Source organism: Alexandromys fortis, unplaced genomic scaffold, assembly GCF_014885135.2.
Source record: "Alexandromys fortis isolate MF-2015 unplaced genomic scaffold, M_Fortis_MF-2015_v1.1 scaffold_52, whole genome shotgun sequence".
Classification (NCBI taxonomy): domain Eukaryota; kingdom Metazoa; phylum Chordata; class Mammalia; order Rodentia; family Cricetidae; genus Alexandromys; species Alexandromys fortis.
Window position 1 is genome coordinate 11,189,900 of NW_026067929.1, and position 13,922 is coordinate 11,203,821.

A 13,922-nucleotide genomic window follows, 5' to 3' on the forward strand; every position below is an offset into this window, starting at 1 on the left:
ACAACCTGATCATCCTTCTCTATCTACTCCCAAGTGGACGTGTTGAAATTCTGAGTGTGTAAATCATGGGGTTTTGTTTGTTTGTTTGTTTTTGTTTTTGTTTTTGCAAACCCCAGCTCTGGCTACCTCAGAACAATCAGCTTGCATGCACTAAGTTTTCCTCCGAATTCTCCAGGAGCACTGTGAGAGGGTAATTAAAGCAGTCTGTTTCTCCAGCACGCTCTGTCTGTTTTTTCTTTTCATTATTAGATGTGCTGACACACTTGCCTGTGTGGCTTCCCACAGATGGCAGAGGAGTTTTGCGATCAAATGGTAAGAGTAAACCAACTGTCGTCTCCAGTCACAGCTTTCCCCTCTCTTCCCCCTGTGCAGGAATCTCACTTTAATAAAATGTTGGCTTCTTTTAAAAAAAAAATCATTTCACGCTACCCAGAAGACTTTCAAATAAGCTGGAAGTTTTTGAAGTCAACCAAACATGCCACTTACTAGCTAGCTTTATGCTTGTTCTACTTTGATTCTGACACAAAAGGGAATTGCTTTAAATAAGCCCGGCATGGAACAATGAATGATTAAGAAATAATTTAACTCAGCAAATTTGTTCATAAGAGAGGTAGAAGAAATAACAATGAGAATTTAGGGATTTCTTGAGCTTTGTGAAATGACAAGGGAATTCTATAAACCATCTTTGGGAATTGTTAACATTGATTCTAAAAATGGATTTCTATTGTTCTAATACCTAGACTCTTAACACCGATGTGTGTGTGTGTGTTCCCAGAGTAATTAATAAATATAAAACTTTCTAAATGACATACAACTCATTAATGTGGAAAGCTTTGTACTTATTAAATAAAACTTAAAAATGAACTTTGACCTACAGAGCTAAGGGCAAGAATTTTCCTTATGAATCCTATGGAGTGTAAGGCAAATGGCCAAAGCCATTTGATGATGCTCTGATTTAGAGAGATGAGGTGCAGTAAATAGTTTGGGTCAGAATGGGTTGGGCTTGGAAAATAATAGAAGATAAATAAAAGTTTCCAAAAACTAGTAAATACGCAACTATAAAATGCACACCATTAATCATTAGGTAAATATAAATCAAAACCACAGTGAGATGTCACTCATGCCCATTAGGATAAATATGATAAAAGTACAGATAATAATAAATTCTGGCAAGGAACCACAACCCTATAAACTGCTGATGGGAATATAAAATAATGTATTGACTTTGGGAAGCATTATGACAATTACTCCAAAGGGTATAAATAAATTTACTTGGTGAGCTAGCTGTTCCATTGCATACCTGTTGGAAATGAAGACACATACCCAATTTAAAAAAATGTACATAAGCAGTATTCTTCCTGGTAGGACCACTCATGATAGCACAAATATGAAAAATAATTTAAGTGTTCAATTTCTGAAAAGTGAGTGAATGAAACACATGTGGTTGTAGTTCAGGTTGAATTTCTGGCTATAGGAAATAAAAAGAAAAATATGAAGAGGACTGAACAGGTGGCTAAATTGTTAAGAGCATTCCTATAGTGACTCACAACTATCCGTAACTCTATTTTATGGAAATTTGGTTCCTTCCTTTGGCATTCATGGGCTACAAGAACACACACAAACACTCATATACATAAAATAATTAAATCTTTAAAGTTACATTTAAAATAGTAATAATAAATTTTTATTGTTATAAGCCAGTAGGTTTATGGTAATTCCTAGATTCTAGCGGAAGTCAGTAGGAAGTTCTCATTAACTGCAAAAAGTTTGTAATAGTTAAGTTTGACCTAAGTGTGTGCAGGAAGCCTTCCTTCCCTATTGTACATATACACATGCATGCAAACACACATGCTCTCTTCTGTGTATTTCCAGGCTGATTCAGAAATTCTTGCAAGTCACCATTTATTTTATACATGGGATACTCTTCTAAGTAGGGAAGAATTTGCAGGTAGTGTTTAACTTTAGAGGAACTGAAAATTTTAGGATGATTTTGGGATGTGTAAATTAACATTTCTCCAAGCCTTCAAAATGCCCCCTCCATCTGTACTGGTCTTTCCAGTGAATTTTAAGTCTGAAAATTTTGCCTGATGACATCTGCATGGTACAAACTTCTTGTGACTGTCCGAGTGGGGCTCAGGAGAAAGAAGGCTAAAGTTTCTACAGATGGACAGAAGAAGGACTCCTGAGAATCATCAAAAGATTCTTAAGTCAAGAAGCAAAATACTTTATCAGTCTTGAGTTCTTGTATTTCCAGGAATGGAAGAAGAAAAGTGTGAAAGGGGCACCTATTAAAACAGATGGGATGAGAGCTTTTTTGGAATATATATATATGACCTTTGAAAGGCCTTATCAATGGTTCCAGATACAGATAACTAACAGAGTCCTGACAATAATCTGATTGCCACGAACTCCAGTATAGAAGCAAGGGGAAGATTATGAGATTTGAAATTCTTTGTACTGAGTCTAAAGATCGTATCTTTCAGGGTCCCCCTTTAAAAATAACAAAAAGATCTTTATTTCTCTGGAATCTGCCATACTCAGCATTGTTAACAAAACCTTTTTAAAATATCAAGCACAATTAAATGGTGCCTAGCAAAATTTTCACTGGTAAGGAATTAGTTGTAAATGGGATTTATTTACCTTAAAGGAGAGTAATACACTTGGCTCTCCCTGATATCATAAAATAACAGTGGCTTTCACAATTTTACCTAAAGGGAATTTTATGGGTGGACCCGTATGTCTCAAGAGTTTTTAGTTTACTTGCTCAGGATGTGACTTAGCTCTTCCATTTCACTATAATCAGACACTTTCTGATGGGTGACTAGAAGAATACAGCCCCCTTCCAAGGAAAGCCAACAGAACCTTCACACCGCCTATCACACACAATGCCCATAGAGGTCAACCATCACACACAAAGTCTAACGTCATGACCTTAGGTGTCGCTCTTTGTATGATATTTTTCCATTTACTTTGCTATGCATTTCTTTTGCTAAGCAAAAGACATTTGCTTGTGGAACTGTAGAAAATAATTTTTATAAAAGCACAAGATATTATTTGCAAAAAGTTTGGACTTTTGAGAATGATATGCTTGCTTGTTTTGAGACACTGTCTCCCTATGTTGTCCAGGCTGGTCTCTATGTCCTGAATTCTGGGAACCCTCCTATTTCAGCTTCCCAAGTGAAGGGAGGTTATAGACATAAACAATCTGAAATAAAAGGCTCATTTTAAAAATAAAAACCACCCCAACCTTATTCTAATTTTAAACGTTGCTATTTGCTAAGTGCAGGGTTTTGCTGGCCTGACTGATGGCAAGCATGATTTGCACTGAGTGATCATCTCACGATGAGTCTCCGGGAATGATATTCCAATTATACATTTCTTTTCTTCTTCCCTTTTAGCGGCATTGCTTAGCCAAGGAGCAAATTTGGGGCTTTGTATAGATTTTCCGTGGGGAGAGATTGAGCCACACTTACATAATGAGCATCCAAACAGCTCTTCCTAATGGAGGTGGGCTGGGGAGGCTTTTGTCACCATGGATGCTGATAGAACAAGAGAACACGATGGAATGAAACGGTTTCCAAGTGAGCAGTTGGCTTAAAACTTTCACCCTGTTTTTTTTTTCTTTTACTTTTTCATCGTGTACCCCAGAATGGTTGTCGACTGTGATCTCAAACATCCAGTATGATAAACAAATGTTTTCCATCTGAATCAGTAGCTTTTCATATCATTTCTTTCAAATGTGTGAAGGGATGGGAGCAAGGCCCTCAACATACTGCAGATGAGATTTATAGGATAGTCCCATTAGACCACAACTCCCCTTAGGACAGCGCCATGGTAGTCCAGTTTCCTCTTTGCCCAAGTTTATATTACTCCTTTTTGTTTATCACTCTAAGTGGAGATGGTGATAATTCCCCAATATAAACTCTCAGGACAATAGAGGCTGTGCACAGTGATGCACTAGAAACCAAACACCCCTTTAACTAGAAAGCTATTCTCTCTCAGTGTGATCTAGAAAGATCACAGTGGTGACACTGATCAGAGCAAAGAGAAATACTTTTTAGCCGATGACCGTCGTTTCCATTCCTTGAATGCTTTCTAGGTACTGGACTCTCTGCTAAGTGTGCCTTGTACATTGCCTGCCGTGTACACCGTTCCATCAGCAAGTGTACAGCGTTCCATCAGCAAGCTCATGATGTAGGAATGATTACTAACTATTTTTACATATGAGACCCAGAGGCTCAGAGAGCTTAAGGATTGCATCACTGTGTTGGAACTGTGTCTTTAGTCAAAACTGATTGGTTTTTAACTGTCTAGTAACAGGGGTCCCAGTTTCTGGCTTTACCACTAAGGTATAACATTTCATTAAATTATTTTAACATTTATTGTCATTTTCTGCAAGATGATGAGATTGAGTGAGTGGGGGGTGACTGTACAGCAAGGCACAGACTGAAGATGCTTGACGCACAGAATTTTGGTTTTGGGATTTCGTGTGCAACATTTTTCTGAAGTTGGCTACAAAATGTTTAAATCAAGAATTTTCACAAAATTTTGGATTCCTGGCTATTCATTTAAAATTCAGTGTCTGTGTCATTCTCCCATGGTGGGAAATCATGACAGCTTAGGGTCTCTCTCCTTTAAAGCATTGGAGCATTCCCAGCTCACCATTATTCCTGGAAGTTTCTGATTCCTATACATTTGATTTTTGGCTTCAAGATTGGCACATTTTTAATGAGCATTTGTTTTTTTTTCTGATGATTCCATATCCACACATAATATAATCTTAATTTGTTTGTAAATTAACTTTCTTCTTTTCTAAATTCAAACTTTAATGTAAAATGACCGGGAGTCTCTGTGGAAGTTTGTACGATGGACCAGACATAAAATCCATCCTATATTCCACTGAGGAAATGCAAGAGTGACTCTTTGCCATTTCTGCCCCATAGTTACACTGTATCTTCACAGTTGCTTAAGTAAAAGAGAAGAGATTGCAGGAGACATTAAAACTTTGGCATGGGTTTTCCTCTAAGAGCAATACTTAGCATTTCTACATAGGCAGGGCGTAGGATCACTTACAAATTCTGCATCATAGGACCAGCTTTTTTTTCTTCTTTTTTTCTTTAATTTTTTAAATTAAAAAAAGAAAACAAACTGTCTTTTCTCATTCTACATACCAGTCCCAGCTCTCACTCTCTCCCCTTCTCCTATTCCCTCCACATACTCCTCCCTCAACCCCCAACCACTCCTCAGAGAGGGTAAGGCACATTGCTTCAGGGAAGGTCCAAGGCCCTCCCTACTACATCTAGGCTGAGCAAGGTATCCATCCAAAGAGAATGGGTTCCCAAAAAGCCAGTACAAGCAGTAGGGATAAACCCTGGTGCTACTGCTGTGGCCCTGCAGTCGGCTCCAGCCATTCCACTGTCACCCATTCAGAAGGTCTAGTTTGGTCCCACACCAGTTCCTTCCCTGTCTGTCTGGAGTTGGTGAGCTCCCATTAGCTCAGGTAAGCTGTTTCATTAGGTGTTCCTATCATGGTCTTGACCACTTGGCTCATATTCTCACTCCTCCGACTCTTCAACTGGTCTTCGGGAGCTCAGCCCAGTGCTCTGCTACAGGTCTCTGGCTCTGTTTCCAACAGTTAGGACCGGCTGTTTTCTCGCTGATGCTTTGGTTGTGCTTTTCTCATTGGTCCTTGTGATGGTTTGAAGGAGAATGACCCTTACTGGCTCATATATTGAATGTTTGGTTCTCAGTTGGTGGACTGTTTGGAAAGGATTAGGAGGTGTGGTGGTGTTGGAGGAGGTGTCACTGGGAGTGGACTCTGAGGTTTAAAAAGCCCACACTAGGTCCAGTCACACTTCTTTCTACCTCTGACTTGAGGATTAGGATGTAAATTCTCATCTACTGCTCCAGTGCCATGTCTGCCTGCTCTCTGTACAATGAGCATAGACTCATCCTCTGAAACTTTAAGCAAGCTCACAATTAAATGCTTCCTTTGTAAGTTTTCCTGGTCATGGCATCTCTTCATAGTAATAAAACACTGACTAAGACAGCAATAAAGATGACTGGTACTGAGTATGCTCATGAAAAATGTAACAGAAATTGCTACTTTTTAAAAAATTATTTTTTAATTATGTTGTTTCTTTTCTGGATATATGGGCCTGGTGCTTTTTTACGGAACCAAATTAAGTACTATAATCATTCTTCATACATACATACACATATGTGTGTGTTTGTGTGTAATATTTATATATAAGTGTAATTTTGTATCCTAACAGGAGATAAACAAAATTAAACACAAGAAGAAATTGCACGAGGCCAGAGGATGTGACACAATGGTCTTGTTTCCATCATATACAGAGACAAGCAGCTTGTTTTAATAATCAAATATGTTTCCTAAGGGTCTTGTTAAATTGTTGAATGTAAATTGCAATTGGAATTGACTATTAAAGATCTTGGTAGAGTAGGTTAAACATCTGTTCAATTTATTACAATTTTATTTGTACTTCAGCTGTAACTGGGCAATTAAGCCAATCAGAGCAAGCAAATCAAATCCAATTTACACTCTAATGGGCTAAAAATGAATGAATAAACACTGTACCACTGGATTCAAATGATTAAACATATCTCTAAGGGTTTTTTTCTATTTTAGTATACAAAATCATATAGTATTTATACTATAATTAACCATTTAAGATTCATGGAAGCAAATAGGGTATCTCTTTGTTTTTTTAAATATGTTTTTAAATAAAGTTGCTAACTGAAATGTAATAACATAATAAATTAGAATTCTTAACTGAGATAAGATTGCTCATAAAGTTGTTCATTTAATCCAAGTTTATGCTTCATTTGAATGTAGGCATTCAAATGGAACATTCAGACAAATTTTTTAAAACACAAATCCCTGTTTTTTTTTGGCTTAGCTGTGGGCTGCAATAAGGAAGATTGATAATTTATTTAATACTGTGAATTAAAACTTTATTGATCTTTGCAGTGCTCACACAGTTTAGGCATGACAAGTTGACAATGTAGAAATGTAATGCGTAGCACAGTCCTTCGGTACAACAAGCTAACATCCATCTTATTAGGATCCCAGTGTCACTAAACCTGCCAAGAAGTTATAAACAGGAGCGCAGATCCCACAGTGCTGGTGGAGCATTACAAAAGCGACCATCATTGTAGATGCAGAGCCAGACAGGATGTACATCAACGTCCTGGAAGATGGTGTTTCAGCTCAGCAAATATCAAACAAAGTATCATTAACTGACATGGAGTGGCTTGAACATTGATTGGATCATTTTTGTGGAATGGCATCGCAGATGAAGCATTAGTGTGTTTGCATGCTACTTGTTTGGAAAGTTAGAAATTGCCTAATTTGAGGTGCAACTGCAGAACAACGATCATAGCATTTTCTCTCACTTGGGAAGCTGTATCTCGTGATGCATCCGACTGCTCCTCCAGCGAACTCACTGATGCTATGGGCATAATTTAACTGGGGACCAGAAGACTTGGAAGAGGCCAACTAGTTCATTCTTTTGCTTTCAATATATGATGAAAGTAAGCCTAACAACGGTCTCTGGCCATATTTCTTAGAACACATTGCATTTGGAAGATGTCAGCTAAAACCCACCAAACTGGGAAAGCCACATCAGCTTTGACATCCACTGTGTGTATCACACACCCGTCCCTTTATCTTTCTGATGTACCTTTTCTTATAATGCTCACCAAGTACCTATCACTCAACTCTTACTGCCTTCTTTCCATAGTCTGGGAATTGAGCAACGGTTCCTTATTTAAGAAGTGCCTGCCAACAGAGTGTATACTGGATCTTAGGACTTCAGTGAATATAATTTTTTTATGCCCTGGTAAATTCCTACATCATCATCTTCTCTTTCCCCCTTTCCCCCTTTTTTCTCTACCTTCACTTGCTCTCTTCCTACCTCTTCCTTTTCTTCCCTTCTTTGTTTTTCTCAAATAATATTGAGATGGAACCAAGTGTTATCTAGACCCCCAAGAAGGTAACAGTAAGCAATGAGAACACATCCTCTCACCTGAATTAGTGATGTCTGGTGGGTATAAGCAAATCAATATTTACCTAAAGAAGATGAAAAATGAAACAGCAGCTTGAAATACATTATGCCATAGCGAGACACTATTACAAGAAAAAAGAAAAGAAGAAGAGAGTAGATGAATTTGAGAACATATGTATTGGTCTTGAATATTCTTTGTTTTAAGTTCATTATGTTGACCACTTGTTTGTAACCTTATCCTTGACAACAATAAATTTCCCAAAAAGATTCCTCTTTTTAAATTTTCTCTCGCTTTTCTTTTTCTCTGCAGTGGAACACAACTTGGGGGGAAAATAGCCTAAACAAAATATATCAGTTGAGTGGTCCATTTTCTCCTCCAGGTGCTGGTGGAGCAGCTCCGAAGCTGTGACATGTGGAGGGATGAGAAGTTAAAGAACACATTTGGAACGCACCCCAGACATCTTTATCCTTATTGAGTCCTGATGAAGTCTGGCTATTATAAATCCTGATTGAGAGCCATGATGTTTTCCAAGCACAGGGACCACTTTGTGAAAAGCAAAAGCAGCCTGTCACCATGTGCAGGAGGAGGAGGTGTCAATGGAGAGGAGCCACCGGCATTTTCAGAAAGCTACATGATGTAACAGCCCTCTACACCGCCTCATTTGTGCTGGAAAGTTTTAAATAGAGAAAAATAATCCCGTGCCATTAGCATAGCAACAAGTATGTTCTTTGCATAATAAACTTGGTTCCAGGGCGGCACTGGGCTCCATTTTGCTTGCCCTTCTGTCTCACCTTCCATTGCCAGTGCTATCGCTGACCTAATGGATAGACAGCCTTTGAAAGAACCCTGCTGATTTCTTGGCTGCCTGTTGGCAACAGAGGAGAATAGGAGGACAGAAATATATATTTGTAAAGTTCCATTATTTATCTTACTTAGGGACAGCATTTTATCCTTTCAAGCTCATCTCCTAGCCACTGTAATTAGGCTTTCCAGAAACATCTTGCTGCTGTCTTGACATCACAATAGCATTTTGATGAGCTTGGACTGTAACCAGCTCTGAAGTCAGGCAAGACATTGGGGCATAGCAAAGAATTCTCTGTGCCTTGGTGGAAACCATTAGTTCCCAGGAGTGGAAGAGAAATGTTTTTATAACAGTATTTAAAGAAACCATTCAGGAGCAGGCTTATAATATCAAAACTTTTGTCTCCGATCCTAGCAACAGGTTTTCTCATATTGAGTCATTTGCTTGCAGGTCTTAAATGAATGCAGAATGATTTTTTTTGAATTAATGAGCAAGAAATAAAAATAGAAATGACCAGAAAGGGAGGGTGACACAGAGAGATGCTAAAGGACGAGGAGAAGAAGGTGAGAGAAGAAGGTGAGAAGGAAGAGGCAGGTGCTTTGAAGTGAAAGCTGCATCTTCAAGTTTCAGGTTCCAGTGCTGCTCCTGTTTTGAACACGATGGGACAAATGGTCCCGTCAATACTGTAACAAGAACCCACTCTCACTCACAGCTGAGCACCAGGAGGTTTGGTCGAACCTAATATCTCCATCAAGTACTGGGGATATATTCCATACTGAGGGCATCACAGACTCAGCACCACTGGAACATTGGCCTCGTGCCTTTGGGAGCCTTTAGCTGGAGCAAGACTGGTCAATAAGATTTATGTGGTGATGGAGAAATTTTGTCCTCTGCCACCAAACACCAAAAGGATGTCTAGTACTACTAGAATCCTAAAGGTTAATTAGTTAAGTTCCATTTGGCTCATGGTTATCAGTTGACAGGGCATAGGAGAGAGAGGCTGCCCTCTGTAGTTATTCATCTACTATTATACCCCCAGAGATAAACTACAACTCTCCTGCACCAAGAGAGATGTGACTTACTGACTCAGTCCTACTCAATGAACCCACAAGTTGCAGAAAAAAAAATAACATCTGAGAGGCAAACCATGGTGCCTCAAGTTCTTGGGCTAAAGTCATCACCTGTGCTATTCATGATTTTATTCCGTTATTTTTTTTTTACAATCAAAGCAAATATTTCTGGTATTAATATATGAGTCATAAGAATAACTACTCCTGATTAACATGCACCTGACAGAGTCTCCAGTTCAAAGATGCTTATTAAACAGACTTAATAAAACAGCTCGGGAAGGCAGTCTTCAAATATCCTTGATCCATGGCCACGCTTGCTCCAAAGCATGCATCCCAACACTTGTGAGAAAGAAAGAATACTTCCCCGTCTAGCTACAGGGGCTTGTTCGCCTTTAACAACTCTTTTGCTTAGAAGTGAGATCCTTCAGCTCAGCAATACAAAGATCATGCTTTTCATTTTTTTAACAGGTGTTGGTGACCCGTTGAGGCTTTCATGAACAGGAAAGCAGATACTCTTGAGGTCAGCCCCCAGCACTGGCTTATAGCAATGAGAGTTCCATGGAGGCAAGCGGGGGAGGCAGCATTTGGCCCAATAATTTCACTGCAGCTGCTACATCAGATATGCCAACGTGAAGCTGAGCCACTAATTGGAAGCAGAATAAACCTAAGAAATCTTGGTTCAAATGGCAGCTATATTTTCCAAAGAGAAGATTTCAGTTGAAATGCCAAAGGAGACAGTTAGCCAAAACATTTGTCTCTGGAAATTTCACGTCTCAATTTTTCTCAGATCTACAGCTGGGTGCTAAGCCAGGCATGTCTTGAGAACACATGCCATGGATAAACCAAGATGCTTGTTTTCATCAATAGCAGCTCTATTGAACTCACAACAAATAGTTCAATTACCATGATCACTAATAGGCTGATTAACTTGGGTGACAAGAAATGAAAGATGATGTGGGAAAACCAAGCTCCTAGGAAGTGGTGTGAAATCAGGAGCAAGGCTAGGCACTGCCATGAGTTCTCAGTTCAGAAGCTTTCACAGTGAGAAAGTAAGATACAAACAAACAAACAAAACAAACGTGTCTGGAACTCAGGAGACGGCCCAGTGGATAAATCACTTGCCTAATATCTGTGAGGACCAGAATTTGAATGTCCAGAACCCACATAAATTTCTGATGGGCATGGAAGCTTCCTTATAAAGCCAGTGGGTAGAAGGAGGAGATGGGAAATCCCCTGGGCAAACTGCCCAGCTTGTATAGACTGAGAGTTGTAGTGTCTATTGAGAGACTCCACATTCATATACAAACGGAGAGAGCAATGGGGGAAGACAACTTCAACCCCATGCCTTTACGATGTTCATATGCCCCCACACACAGACACACACACACTCAAGCCCATCTCATATCACACACATGTGTACATACTCTGTAAAACTATTATCTTCTTAATACTTTGTGTGGGATATATTTCTGAGATTCACATACAGGTTTCACTGGCCAAGTTCAACATTCTTCTTAGAATTCTGTGTCAGAAAACCACTTGGCTCTCCTAGTGAACTGCTATAATTAGTTACACCTGTCAACAGAAGCCATATCTCTCATTTTATTGTCCCTTTGCCCTGGATTTCTGAAAACTTAATCCTGAATACACTACTTGCTTTCATTATTGTCTTTGGCTTCCATTTTTCCCAGTCCCCACCTGGTTGGGAACAGGCTCCAAAGACATTAGAAGCCAGTGGGAAGTTGAATTTTCTCCTTTCTTTCTAAACCTGAATCTACTTGTCTATGAGATGGGGTAATAACTCTTATTTCCTAAGAGTTTGTTTGCAGTGCTGGCCACAGTAAATGCTCAAAACTTCCAAATATTAAATATGAAAGTATTTGGCTTGAAACATTACAACCCATTTTAAATAATTTCTGAGTATGACAATGAGGTAATCAATATAATTTGTAGGTAGCTATTGCAAGAGCTGAATAAGAATCACATATTTACTTTGTCTTTTGTTTATAGTTCCCTCTAAGAGTAAAATATGCATCAATAAAATCTTCAAATCTCAAATATACAAGTCAGTGAATTTTAAATAATGTGAATAATTTTGAATGTGACCCTGGCTCCTTCTAAAATATACATTATTTCCATTACCCAAGTCATTTTCCTTGGGATCTTCCAGCTCAACCCTTACCTTGCTGGAGATGGACATTTTGTTTTTTTTTTTAAATATTTATTTATTTATTTATTTATTATGCATACAATATTCTGTCTGTGTATATGTCTGCAGGCCAGAAGAGGGCATCAGACCTCATTACAGATGGTTGTGAGCCACCATGTGGTTGCCGGGAATTGAACTCAGGACCTTTGAGGAGCAGGCAATGCTCTTAACCACTGAATCATTTCACTGCAGGTTCCTTTTGACTGTTGTGAAATTTCTCAAAAATGTTACATGTTCTTTTTTGTCTGGATCCTTTTGTTCCCAACTTTCTGACAGTCACTCATGTTTGTGAGAGTATAGGTGACTTGGCTCTTCTGATTCTAAGGTCATATGAACATCTCACATCTGTCCTATGAGCATATCACATGTTTTATTCTCTCTCTCCTCAAGTGTAGCAGTATTTTCTCATCAGGACCACCAGCTCACAAAGAATGACATGGAGACTTACTATTAATTACGAATGCTCAGCCTTAGCTTAGGCTTGTTCCTCGCTAGTTCTTATAAGTTAAATTAGTCCATATTTTTAAATTTACATTTTGGCATATGGTTTCTTACCTATCTCGGTAGTGCCCATCCTGCTTCCTCTGTGCCTGGCTGATGACTCCTCTCTTCTTCCAAGAACTCTCTTTCTGCCTGAAAGTCCCAGCAAAACATCTTTGCACAGTGTACAAATATCCCACAACACTCAAGCACATTTGAGTGTCTTCATCCATTGGCTCTGTAAAAATGCTCTGAACATGCTTGTATGAAGCTTGCATCATTAGTCAAGTTTGTGTTACTCCAAGAAAAATAAATAAGAATTAAGATGTAAAGTAAGTATGTGATTTTGTATTTCTACCAACAATGTGTTTCTTACTCAAATTGTATGTCACTAGACATTTCTTAAATAAAACAGAAACCATGCTTGCGTTATTAAAAGAAAGGTAACTGGTTGTATGTATTTCAGATAAATTTCTAATTTGGGAATAGTTTTCTTTCCTCTTTATCATATTTTTTATTGAAAATAAAAACTTTTCATACAGTATATTGTAATCAAAGTTTCTCCTTCCCCACCTCCTTCCATGTCCTACCTACCTTCCCACCCTTCAAACTCAAGCCCTTTTTACCCCTATCTCGTTAGAAGACAAGCAGGCAAATAATAGATCAAATGGGACCAGAATCAATCAATCAAACAAACAAACCAAAATAGAAAAGTAGAAGCAGGAGAAATATAAACAGATGCACATGCGTGTGTGTGCACACACACACACACACATCCCAAACCCATAAAACCCAGATTTTCCATTTCCAATCTTTCCTCGCTTTGTGTTTTCTTCATTACTTCCATTTCATTCTTCAAGTCTTGAACTGCTTCCCGTACCTGTCTGATTGCTTTTTCATGTTTCTCTTGGTTTTCTTGGGTATCTTTAAGCGATTTATTCATTTCCTCTACCTTTTTGTTTGTAATCTCTAATTGTTTATGGCAGTTTTTCACCTCCTGCTTAAGGTCTTCTATTATTTTCATATAATTCACTTTTGAGTCGATTTCTTCTAATTCTTCTGGAGTAGGGTGTACAATTCTTCTTATTTCGGGATCCCTTGATTCTGGTGAAGTCATGTTGCCTTTCAGGTTGTTGGAGGAAGTCTTGCATTGGCGCCTTCCCATCTCCTCCTTCAAATGGAGCCAGGAGAGGCCTGGTGTCTTGGTCCAGACTTTGCTGTGAATGAGTCTCTGGGTGTATCTTTTCAGTGTAGAAGCAGGGACCGTCCCGTTGAGCTGGAACTCCCCAGCACCCAAACATGGACTACCGTCCAGATGGAACTCCTCAGGACC

General features: G+C 38.8%; 1 long non-coding RNA gene across 2 annotated transcripts in view; it reads left to right on the top strand.

The window, feature by feature from the left end:
- The window catches only part of LOC126503291 (uncharacterized), a 67,426-nt gene extending 54,344 nt beyond the window's left edge, over positions 1-13,082 (top strand). Inside the window, exons 2-4 of one of the 2 annotated variants that reach the window (XR_007592244.1) lie at positions 8,408-8,747; positions 9,281-9,393; positions 10,369-13,082. This is a non-coding gene — a long non-coding RNA (uncharacterized lncRNA). The remainder of the gene's footprint in view (positions 1-8,407; positions 8,748-9,280; positions 9,394-10,368) is intronic. The other variant, XR_007592245.1, reaches the window with a different exon arrangement.
- The last annotated feature ends 840 nt before the right edge of the window (positions 13,083-13,922 follow it).